Source organism: Anomaloglossus baeobatrachus, chromosome 3 (assembly GCF_048569485.1).
Source record: "Anomaloglossus baeobatrachus isolate aAnoBae1 chromosome 3, aAnoBae1.hap1, whole genome shotgun sequence".
Classification (NCBI taxonomy): Eukaryota; Metazoa; Chordata; class Amphibia; order Anura; family Aromobatidae; genus Anomaloglossus; species Anomaloglossus baeobatrachus.
This window is the reverse complement of record NC_134355.1, coordinates 366,785,447-366,797,492: the sequence shown is the minus strand read 5'-3', so window position 1 is coordinate 366,797,492 and position 12,046 is coordinate 366,785,447. Positions and strand designations below refer to the sequence as shown.

The window sequence follows — 12,046 nt, the reverse complement described above, 5'->3', positions numbered from 1 at the left end:
GTCGATAATAACAAGTATAAAAAATAACAGTTTATACATTTTAATTAGCAGCCAAATATAATAATTATCATTCACTATGCCCAATCCAATAAATAGCAATATCACACCAAATAAATTAAACAAATTAAACAATCAATATCCACATATTTACGTAATGCAAGCACCGTAATCCCTATAAACACAGAGTTTAAAATAATATAATATATATGAATTGATTGCTACAATATGCAATGTTAAATTAATCACTAAATCACTATAATGTGTGATAATAAATAATCAAAGAATCATCACAATAATATTACCAATCAGAAAAATATATAAATATATAAAAATTCTTTAAACTGTGTAACAAAGAGAACGAAGTGAGAATGAATAAGGTGCAAAAATCACAATAATGTTAGCCAGGGCCATGATACTGATGTAAAAACACCATTAACTACTTGACTCTAATAGTGCAGGCACAAAGTGCCAGGAGGACAATTAAAATTCTGTATAATTAATCCTGGCAAAGAGTCATGAGGAGTAAATATACCTCCCAAATATAGAAGCGTGATGTACCGACAGAAGATTGGTATATGAAGTGTACTACCTGTATCCACGTGAAGCCACAGATCATTCCCAGAAAGAGAATGATCTGTGGCTCCATATACCATTATTATTATTATTATGTATTATTATAGCGCCATTTATTCCATGGCGCTTTACACGTGAAAGAGGGTATACGTACAACAATCATTAACAATACAAAAGAGACTGATATGGGAGGAGAGAGGACCCTGCCCACGAGGGCTCACAGTCTACAGGGAATGGGTGATGGTACAATAGGTGAGGACAAAGCTGGTTGCGCAGTGGTGTACTGGACTGAGGGTTATTGTAGGTTGTAGGCTTGTTGGAAGAGATCGGTCTTGAGGTTCCGCTTGAAGCTTTCCACGGTAGGGGAGAGTCTGATATGCTGAGGTAGAGCGTTCCAGAGTATGGGGGAGGCACTGGAGAAATCTTGTACGCGATTGTGGGAAGAGGGGATATGAGAGGAGTAGAGAAAGAGATCTTGTAAGGATCTGAGATTGCATGCAGCTAGGTACTGGGAGACTAGGTCACAGATGTAAGGAGGAGACCGGTTGTGGATGGCTTTGTATGTCATGGTTAATGTTTTGAACTGGAGTCGTTGGGCGATGGGAAGCCAGTGAAGGGATTGGTAGAGTGGCAAGGCTGGGGAATAGCGAGGGGAGAGATGGATTAAGCAGGCCGCAGAGTTTAGGATAGATTGTGTTACGTTCAGTCCAGGAGTGGACCCACTGGGCCGTGCACCGGACTCCCCCAGGGAGGCCACCAGGAGCGAACCCCTATACAGGGACTGTCTGGCGACCACTCCAGAGGGCCTAGATGCACAGTGGCCGGAACACAGGTGGGATACCGGGAGCGTCCTCGGAAAGTCTGGAGGGAATACTGAGGCCAGTCCCATGATGACTTCGGACCGAAGGGGATCGGAACGGATGCCGGAGCCGGGTGAAAACAGCAGGCGGAGTCCGGGACCAGTGCAGGTTGGAGATTTTCAGATGTAATACGGAGCCGTTGGTGAATAGAAGCAGAGGGACGATGGAGAGGTCCACTGCAAACGGATACCGGGGAATCTCCAGGGAGCCGGACCAGCTGTGGCACACACCGGGCGTCAGGATCTGAGAACAGAGACAGAGTTAATCCAGGAACAGAACACAGAGGGCTTGAACACTATCACAAGATGCTAAGCTGTGAGAACTTGTTGAACAAGCGCCGCTCGTATGTAACAGGAAGTCTTTTATACCCTGCACCTGCAATCAGCCATCACCTGTTCTAGGGATGCTGGTCCTTTAAGAAAAGGTGAATGAGCGTGCCCGTGCCCTAATGCGCATGCGCGAAGCCCGGGAGCCAGAGGCAAGCACAGGAGGCCGGGGACAGGACACCGAGGAGCCGGAGGCAGAGTCCTGAGATGCAGCAAGCCGAGGGAACCGCTGAGCAGGAAGCACGGGGGACGCAGGGGAGCAGGAGCGGGATCTATGGCCGCGGTCAGTGAGCATGGGGACCGGATCAGTGGGTACAGAGCGGCGCCGGGACACCGGGTTCGGATCAGTGGGTAAGGAGCGATGCCGGGGCACCGGGACCGCATCAGTGGATAAGAAGCGCTGCCGGGACATCGGGAGCATGACAGTACCCCCCCTGACGCCCCCCTCCCCGCAACCGGGCCAGGAACCTGTGCAGAAGAGAGGCAGCAATGTTCTCTCGGGGTTCCCAGGATCGTTCCTCAGGACCGAAACCCTCCCAATCAATGAGAAAGTACGACCTACCTCTTACCCTCTTCATGGCCAAGACGTCTCTTACCTCGTACACATCATCATCACATCATGTGGTCGGCTCACCCTGAGTCCTGACGTGGCGGCCGTTTGTTGATGAGGATTGCTATGGCAACGCATGCGTCATCTACCTGGTCATAGCACGCCGATTGGTGGACATACATTTAAATACTGACGTTTACCGCCTTTATACTGCCCCTGGACGAAGGTGTGTTGCCGAAACACGTGTAGGGCGTCTTGTTTTTTGCTGGGTATTATCCACTATTATATCTTTAATATATCAGGTAATAATATCATTGATTTCCCTATAATGTTAATGCGATCACTGTTAGCCTGACCAGATTGTTATCTGCAATGTTTGAGTCAGCGTGATTCTTTCTCTGCTGTGACTGCTTAATGATGCCGTGGAGTGCTGGGCTGCGATAGTGTTGTTGCTGGATATATGCAGGGACCTGCAATGTTTTACGGGTCAGCTTAATTCCTCTGCTGTGACTGCTAAACAATGCCCTTTTACTGGACTGGATAATTGCGTCACTCCATACAATTAGAAACCTGATTTTACAACATGATAACATCAGATTTATAGGACTCTCATTAACCCTTGAATCACATAATCTCTACACATAATAATAGATGCATGTCCCTAGCTAACCCTCCTGTGGGGTTAAATACAATTGTCGGGTTGGTGTAGCCACCTGATTTAAACCCTTCACACATATCCAGGAGATAAATTTACAGTTTAGTAATCTTAAACATCTGCTATAATTGTAGGCTAACACTGATTCTCTAAAGCTGGGTTCACACTAAGCGACAGCGACAACGACGTCGCTGTTACGTCACCATTTTCGGTGATGTAACAGCGACCTTGTAAGTCGCTGTTATGATCGCTGCTTAGCTGTCAAACACAGCAGAAGCAGCGATCATAACGTCGCTGTGCTACATGTTCAGAGAGCAGGGAGCCGCGCTTAGCGCTGGCTCCTTGCTCTCCTGCAGCACACATCGGGTTAATTAACCCGATGTGTGCTGCAGCTACATGTCACAGTTCAGAGAGCAGGGAGCCGCGCGCACTGCTTAGCGCTGGCTCCTTGCTCTCCTTGCTACAGTACACATCGGGTTAATTACCTGATGTGTACTGCAGCCACATGTGCACAGAGCAGGAGCCGGCACTGGCAGCAAGAGCGGCGGAGGCTGGTAACCAGCGTAAACATCGGGTAACCAGGGAAAGGTCTTCCCTTGGTTACCCGATGTTTACGCTGGTTACAGCTTACCGCAGCTGCCAGTGCCGGCTCCTGCTCGCTTCATTTCGTCGCTCTCTCGCTGTCACACACAGCGATGTGTGTGTCACAGCGGGAGAGTGACGACCAAAAAATGAAGCTGGACATTCAGCAACGACCGGCGACCTCACAGCAGGGGCCAGGTCGTTGCTGGATGTCACACACAGCGACAGCGACGGGACGTCGCTGCAACGTCACAGAAAATGGTGACGTAGCAGCGACGTCGTTGTCGTTGTCGTTGTCGCTGTGTGTGACACCAGCTTTACAACATCGGCACCTTCTTCATATTGTATATTAAGTAGGAACACAATAGTTTCCCTACTAGCAGAGTGATCAATGACAGCTGGAGGAAAACTACAACCTTTAATCCACAATTCTATGCAGCTATAACTGAAAAATTTAGCCCGTGGTGCTGTGTCAATTATTTTGCAGAGATGTATATATTATTGGGTTTTCTTATGTCCTAATATAACATACTGGATTTATAAGGTGGTTGTATTCAATCCTTGATTTTTATAATGTCAAAATATTAAATAGTGGGTTATGCTGGTAATTGCAAACCGTTATGACTATAGTGGATGTTGGATTGATGCAACCACCTGTTTTGATCCCCTAGGATGTGTCCGGCAGCAGTGTCTTTAATTTAGCGCTGAACCTAATTCTAACAAATGTGCGGTTCTCCTATGTCTGCTGACTGTGCTGCTGATTTCAGCAACGTCTGCAGCCTACTATGATACAACTTATGTACAGATACGATTTTATACTCATACAATATTGCAGGATGTATTAATATCATGGCATAGTATATTTGATTAAAGTATATCATTAGGTATCTGTTATAAAGGTTGGAGGCTGCATAATACTATTTGGACAACTGGTCTTTGTCATACTTTATATGTTACAATATTTTGGAAAGCCGATGATTGTTCATTAATAATTATAGGTGGATTTGCCAAGTTTGAATTTTGTTTTTATGTTTTTATGGTGTTTTTTACCTGCACCTGATAATAAAATAAATATTGCACACTAATGGACTGTTTGATCGCCTCTTTTTCCTCTTTTTCTTGCTAATCATCATCAGAAGCAAGAGGAGGAGGAGAACTACCGGTATCAGGGAAGTAGTGCGAGAGGACAACCGGTTTGAGCAGGGATACATGGAAGGAGTTCGAGATGGGCATCGTGGCAGGAAGCCGCAGTTTGTACGAGACTTCGTTGATCTGTCGGAGAATCTTGAAGGGGCTGATGTATCGGGAACCCAACTTGTACGATGGGATCTTCAGCCGGACGTATTTGGAGGACAGCCACACCATATCTCCCGGGGAGACGTGAGGAGGATCAAGGCGTCGTTTGTCGGCATGTTTTTTCATCCGAAGAGAGGCACGTTCCAAGGATGTCTTGACGGCACTCCATATGTTGGAGAAGTCGTTGGAGAGTGCATAAGCAGCAGGAACACCAGAACTAGAGGGTACCAGCAGCGGGACGGCCGGCTGAAGACCATAGACAACACGGAAGGGAGAACTGGAGGAGGATTCACTGACATGATGATTGTAGGAGAACTCAGCCCACGGGAGCAGCTTGGACCAGTCGTCTTGATGGGAATTGACGAAGTGGCGGAGAAAGGAAGTCAGAACTTGGTCGACTCGTTCGACTTGGCCGTTGGACTGAGGATGGTATGTGGACGAGAAATCCAGAGACACTCCTAGTAGTTTGCAGAGCCCCCTCCAGAAGCGCGAGGTGAACTGGGTTCCTCTGTTGGATACTAAGTGCAGAGGAAAGCCGTGAAGTCGTAAAATGTGCTGAATAAAGTTGTTTGCGAGTTCCAGAGCAGAGGGCAGTCCAGGCAAGGGGACGAAGTGAGCCATTTTGGAGAAACGGTCCACTACGACCCAGATGACTGTATATCCAGAAGAGAAGGGCAAGTTCATGATAAAATTCATGGCAAATTTGCTGCCACGGGATGGAATGGACGGAATGGGCAGAGGCAAGAGATGACCAGAGGGCAGCTGCCGGGGGGTCTTGTTGCGAGCACAAGATGGACATGCTGACACAAAAGAGATGACATCCTTGCGGAGAGACTGCCACCAGTAGTGATGGGCATTCAGGCACCAGGTCTTCTTCTGGCCCGCATGTCCAGCCACCTTCGAGGAATGGCCCTACAGAAGAACTTTCCTTCTGTCATTCTCTGCAACGAAGGTCTTCCCCGGGGGAAGCTGTGACAAGGTGACCGGAGACACCGAGATAACCTTACTAGGACAGATGATGGACTGGTCCTTCTCGTCCTCATGTTCTGCAGGTACAAAGGACCGGGACAGGGCATCCGCCCGCATATTCTTGTCAGCGGGCCGGAAATGGAATTGAAAGTTGAACCTGGCAAAAAACAGGGACCACCGGGCTTGTCGCAGATTAAGTCTTCAGGCCGACTGCAGGTACACCAGATTTTTATGGTCGGTGTAGATTATGACCGGTTATACCGCTCCCTCCAGTAGGTATCGCCACTCCTCCAAGGCCATCTTGATAGCCAGGAGTTCCCGATCGCCGATGGTATAGTTGCGTTCCGGGACGGAAAAGGCCTTGGAGAAGAAGCCGCAGGTACCCATTCTTCCAGAAGACGACTTCTGCATGAGGACGGCACTGGCACCTGAAGAGGAGGCGTCCACTTCCAACGTGAATTGCCGATTCAGCTCGGGTCTATGGAGGACTGGAGTGGAGGCAAATGCCTTTTTCAAGGAACGGAAGGCGTCTTCGGCTTCAGGAGACCACTCCTGGGGATTCGCCTCTTTCCTAGTCATGGCGGAGAGAAGGGCCGTCCGGGCCGAGAAGTGGGGGATGAATTGGCGATAATAGTTTGCGAATCCAAGGAAGCGCTGAATGGCTTTCAATCTGGAGGGAAGAGGCCATTTGAGAATGGAGGACACTTTCTCCGGATCCATCTGAAGACCCGTATCGGAAATAACATAACCGAGAAAAGGAAGGGACATCTGTTCAAACACGCACTTCTCATACTTGGCGTACAGACGGTTCTCTCAAAGCTTCTGCAGGATGAGACGCATATGTGGCGCCCCAGGATCTGGTTGCCACAACAGTGTTGCCCCTCCAAAGGGTTAATGCTGAGCCTGGAGGTAATTGGGGAAGTCTATTGGCCAATAAGTACCAACATTCAATACCGTTTCTCCCTCAGGCCAGCAGAGGGAGCTCTAAACCTAGAGTTCCAGGGAGCACTTCCTTAAGCCCTGACTTGAGGGAGGAGTTAGGTAGTCTGTTAGAGAAGTTCAAGGAGAGAGGAGCTGAGTAGACGATCTTGTGAGCTGGGGTTTGGAGCTAGGCTAGCTCAACCCAAAGAAAAGCAAGAGCCGTAGCGAGGCAAAGAGAAGATCCTAGGGGAGAACTGGTCACAACTTGTTCGCCTCAGAGGAACACACTGAAAATTGGACATCAGAGTCTGTGGTTGCCAGGGTATTAGATCCCCCAGTAACCGAATCCGAAGGGCAGGAGGACTGTAGGTCTCCTGGTCCCCAAAACAATCCGAAGGTACAGCTGCATCACCAGGGCCCGGTGTGGACCCCAGCAGGGAAGCATCAGAGAGGGCCTGCGCAGCCTATCCTACGAGAAAGGGACGTACCACCGGTCCCAGCAGCAAGAGGGCCATTGCTAAACCCAGAGTGCAGGGTCCCGTAGAAGCAAAGGAAGAACAGGGAGTAGGCCTCAATACTCGACTGGCCAAGGAGATCACCACAGTTACTTCCAGGCTGACCGGATCCCCTTCACCACCTGTGACGGTCTCCCAGGACTGGACTGTTATACAGTAAAAGAAAAGAAGGTAAAGAGACTGTTGTTTGTGTCGGTTCTTTTCACTGTCCTGATTAGCCCTGCACCATTTCCAAAGCACCATAGACTTTAATAAGCACCAACGGCTGCCCCGGGGTACCGCTCTACCTGCGGGGAGCAGAACCATCCCAGCTGCTAATCCATCAGCCCCGGAGGTCTCATCCAGCAGCGGTGGCTCTATAGCCGCAATCCACAGGTGGCGTCATGAATATTTCCACAAACTTTAATTAAAGTTATTACCCCCACAACTGCCATTTTAGTTGACGCTGCCAGGGTCACGGAGTCGGGCCCCGCCACCACTGACTACCCCCGGACTAGTCTGGCCTGACACCGGGTGTCCCAAAGCCCTGGGGTGGGCGAGTTACATATGCCTCTGGTGGGTCGATATATCCGAGTAAAAAAACAGGATGTCGTCCAAATAGACGACCACACAGACGTACAACAGGTCCCGGAAAACGTCATTCACAAACTCCTGAAAGACAGCCGGGGAGTTGCAGAGACCGAACAGCATCACACGGTATTCGTAGTGCCCGTCCCGGGTGTTAAAGGCGGTCTTCCATTCATCGCCCGGGTGAATACGGACCAAGTTGTATGCTCCACGGAGATCTAGTTTGGTAAAAATACGGGCCCCTCTGAGCTGATCAAAGAGCTCCGGGGTGAGAGGAAGAGGGTATTTGTTCTTCACGGTAATTTGGTTTAGACCCCTGTAGTCAATGTATGGCCGGAGGGAACCATACTTCTTTTTCACGAAGAAGAATCCGGCCCCTGCAGGGGATGCGGATCTCCAGATAAACCCCCTTGCCAGGTTCTCAGCGATGTATTCCGACATGGCCTGTGTCTCTGCTGGTGACAAGGGATAAACGTGCCTTCGGGGGGGAGTAGACCCTGGCTGCAGGTCTATGGCACAGTCATAGGGTCTATGCGGTGGCAATACCTCAGCTTCCTTTTTGTCAAAGACATCCGCAAAGGACCAATAGGCGGACGGAAGTCTTGGTAGGGAATACGGTGCCGGAGGCAGATGGAGTGGACGAACTGGCTGCAGACAAGTCTTGTGGCAGGCCTGGACCCATCTAGCAACCTCTCCGGAATGCCAACTGACCACGGGTTTGTGTGCTCGCAACCAGGGTAGTCCCAACAGGATTGGGTGAGCCATATTTGGCAGCACGTAGAAGACAATCTGTTCTGTGTGCAATGCGCCTATACGGAGTCCCACGGGAGTAGTGATGAAGAGCACGGCCTCAGAGAGGGGTCTCCCATCCACGGAAGCGATTACCAGGGGATCTGAGAGCGGCGTGACCGGAATGTGATATTTGTCCACTGTGGCCTGTTGTATAAAGTTGCCCGCTGAGCCAGAATCCAGATACACCTCCGCAGTGAACTGGACCTCCTCCGCTGTTACTTGGACGGTTAGCGTAACCGGGGATGAGAGGGACTTGGCGCCTAGGGTGGCCTCTCCTATCAACCCTAGGCCTTGGAGTTTCCCGGCCTCTCTGGACAGGAACGGATCTGGTGTGTGTTGTCTCCACAATAGAGGCATAGGCCCTTAGCAAACCATTCTGCCCAGCGTAGTGCAGCTTGACCCATACGATCCACTTGCATGGGTTCGGAGGTAGGAGTACAGGACTGCAATGGTGGGAGAACGGAAGTCTTCGAAGTAGGAACATGGCGTACCGGTCTCCTCTCACGGATTGCTTCCTGGGTTCGTTCTTGAAAGCGGAGGTCAATATTGGAGGCGAGAGTGATTAGGCCATCCAGGGTGGTTGGTACATCACGACCTGCCAACTCGTCCTTGATGCGACCGGAAAGGCCCTCCCAGAAGGCGGCGGACAATGCTTTGTTATTCCAGCCGAGTTCAGAGGCAAGCGTGCGAAAATGAATGGCGTACTGGCCAACTGCTAGGAGCCTTGGCGTAACCAAATGAGTGAAGCCGCTTAGGTGGTGCTTCCGGGCTGTCAAAGGTTCTGCGAAAGGTCTTCAAAAACTCCCGAATGTTGTGGATTACCGGATCTTCTCTCTCCCACAGGGGGTTCATCCAAGCCAACACCTCCCCCTCCAAATGAGACATCAGGAAGGCCACCTTTGCTTGGTCCAAGACAAACAGATGTGGGAGTAACTTGAAATGCAAGGAACATTAGTTCAGAAAGCCTCTGCAGGTCTTGGGATCCCCAGCATAGTAAGGTGGAGCAGCGAGGCAGAGTTGCGATGCAGAGATGGACACAGGTGCGGACGCTGTCGCAGTCTGTTGTGCCGACAGGGACGTGGCCGTGGCCTGTAGAGTATTCAAACGTTTGTCCACAGACGACATGAAAGTCAGCATGCGGGTTTGGGTTTCACGCTGTCGCACCAGTTCCTGTTGCAGTCCAGCCAGCTGGGACGCCTGTATCTCGGCGGGGTCCATGGCTTGTTCAATCTGTTATGTTCAATCCAGGAGTGGACCCACTGGGCCGTGCACCGGACTCCCCCAGGGAGGCCACCAGGAGCGAACCCCTATACAGGGACTGTCTGGCGACCACCCCAGGGGGCCTAGATGCACAGTGGCCGGAACACAGGCGGGATACCGGGAGCATACTCGGAAAGTCCGGAGAGAATACTGAGGCCAGTCCCGTGATGACTTCGGACCGGAGGGAATCGGAACGGATGCCGGAGCCGGGTGAAGACAGCAGGCGGAGTACGGGACCAGTGCAGGCTGGAGACTTTCAGATGTAATACGGAGCCAGTGGCGAAGTGAAGCAGAGGGACGATGGAGAGGTCCACTGCAAATGGACACCGGGGAATCTCCAGGGAGCCGGACCAACTGTGGCACACACCGGGTGTCAGGTTCTGAGGACAGAGACAGAGTTAATCCAGGAACAGAACACAGAGGGCTTGAACACTATCACAAGATGCTAAGCTGTGAGAACTTGTTGAACAAGCACCACCCGTATGTAACAGGAAGTCTTTTATACCCTGCACCTGCAATCAACCATCACCTGTTCCAGGGATGCTGGTCCTTTAAGAAAAGGTGAATGAGCGTGCCCGCGCCCTAATGCGCATGTGCGAAGCCCGGGAGCCAGAGGCAAGCTCAGGAGGCCGGGGACAGGACGCCGAGGAGCCGGAGGCAGAGTCCTGAGTCGCAGCAAGCCGGGGGGACCGCCGAGCAGGAAGAACGGGGGACGCAGGGGAGCAGGAGCAGGAACCTCGGCCGCGGTCGGTGAGCACGGGGACCGTATCATTGGGTGCAAAGCGGCGCCGGGACACCGGGACCAGATCAGTGGGTAAGGAGCGGCGCCGGGACACTGGGACCGGATCATTGGGTAAGGAGCGGTGCTGGGACACCGGGAGCGTGACAGATTGGAGGGGTGCAAGAGTGTTGGAAGGGAGGCCAGAGAGCAGGAGGTTACAGTAGTCGAGGCGGGAGATGATGAGGGCATGCACTAATGTTTTTGCTGATTCTTGGTTAAGGAAAACACGGATCCGGGAGATATTTTTGAGTTGTAGTCTGCATGAGTCCTACTCCACACTGATGGGGGCAGATACCCCGAAACAGCTGTCTGTGGATGGATGCCATGTTTTGGTATAGGCGGTTTCCTTGACTGGAGACTGCCCTTCCCATAGTTGTTCCTTCCCGGTGAAAGACCTGGCTATTTTCCTGCCAGTGTTGAGAAACATGTGATGGTGTCTCCGCTGTATTCTTGTTTTGCATGTTTTCCCAGGGAGCCTTGTTCTGGTGTCACTGTGTTGAGAAACATGTGATGGTGTCTCCGCGGTTTTGGATGTTGATCTCCCCGAGGTCAACCATCCTTACCTATGTAGTCTTCTACTAGGCATTGCTCCCACTAGCCACTTTCCTACTCCACACTGATGGGGGGCAGATACCAGTAAACAGCTGTCTGTGGATGGATGCCATGTTTTGCATAGGTGGTTTCCTTGACTTGAGATTGTCCTTCCCATCGTTGTTCCTTCCCGGTGAAAGATCTGGCTAGTTTCCTACCAGCGTTGAGAAACATGTGATGGTGTCTCCGCGGCATTCTTGTTTTGCATGTTAACCACTTTACGACCAAGGACGTAACTGTACGTCCTTGATCATGTCGGGGTAATCACTGCCAGCTGCTATGGTGAGCCGGCAGTGATCCCTGCACATGTCTGCTGATTTGAACAGCAGACATGTGCGGCTAACAGGTGCGGATAGATCCGCGATACACCCGCGCCTGTTAACCCCTTGGATTGCACTGTCAAAATGTGACAGTGCGAGTTAAATGGCCATCAGAGGCTCTGTGACACTATCAGGGGGAGCCCATGGGTTTCCATGGTAGCGATCATGTGATGACCCCTGTCGCTATCATGATGTATTTCCTATCACAGCCGACAGAGCATTGGCACTCACAGGAAAGAAGCAATTCTGCTGATCAGAGCTGTGCAGTGATAAAGTCCCCTAGGGGGACTAGTAAAATAAAGAAAAAACTTTAAAAAAAGTTTTAAAAAATATGAAAAATTAAAAAAAAACCTAAAAGCTCAAATCACCCCTCATTTGCCCCATTGAAAATAAAAGTTAAAAAAATAAAAAAAATATACACATATTTAGTATCTAGTAACCATAACTCAACCCTTCTGGGAGTTTAAAGACCCATAAATAACACCATT

General features: G+C 50.4%; 1 long non-coding RNA gene across 1 annotated transcript in view; it reads right to left on the bottom strand.

Annotated features, from left to right (window-relative positions):
• Positions 1-676: 676 nt before the first annotated feature.
• LOC142295303 (uncharacterized) overlaps positions 677-12,046 on the bottom strand; it is a 204,227-nt gene continuing 192,857 nt past the window's right edge. The window contains exon 3 of the long non-coding RNA XR_012751411.1: positions 677-1,676. This is a non-coding gene — a long non-coding RNA (uncharacterized LOC142295303). The remainder of the gene's footprint in view (positions 1,677-12,046) is intronic.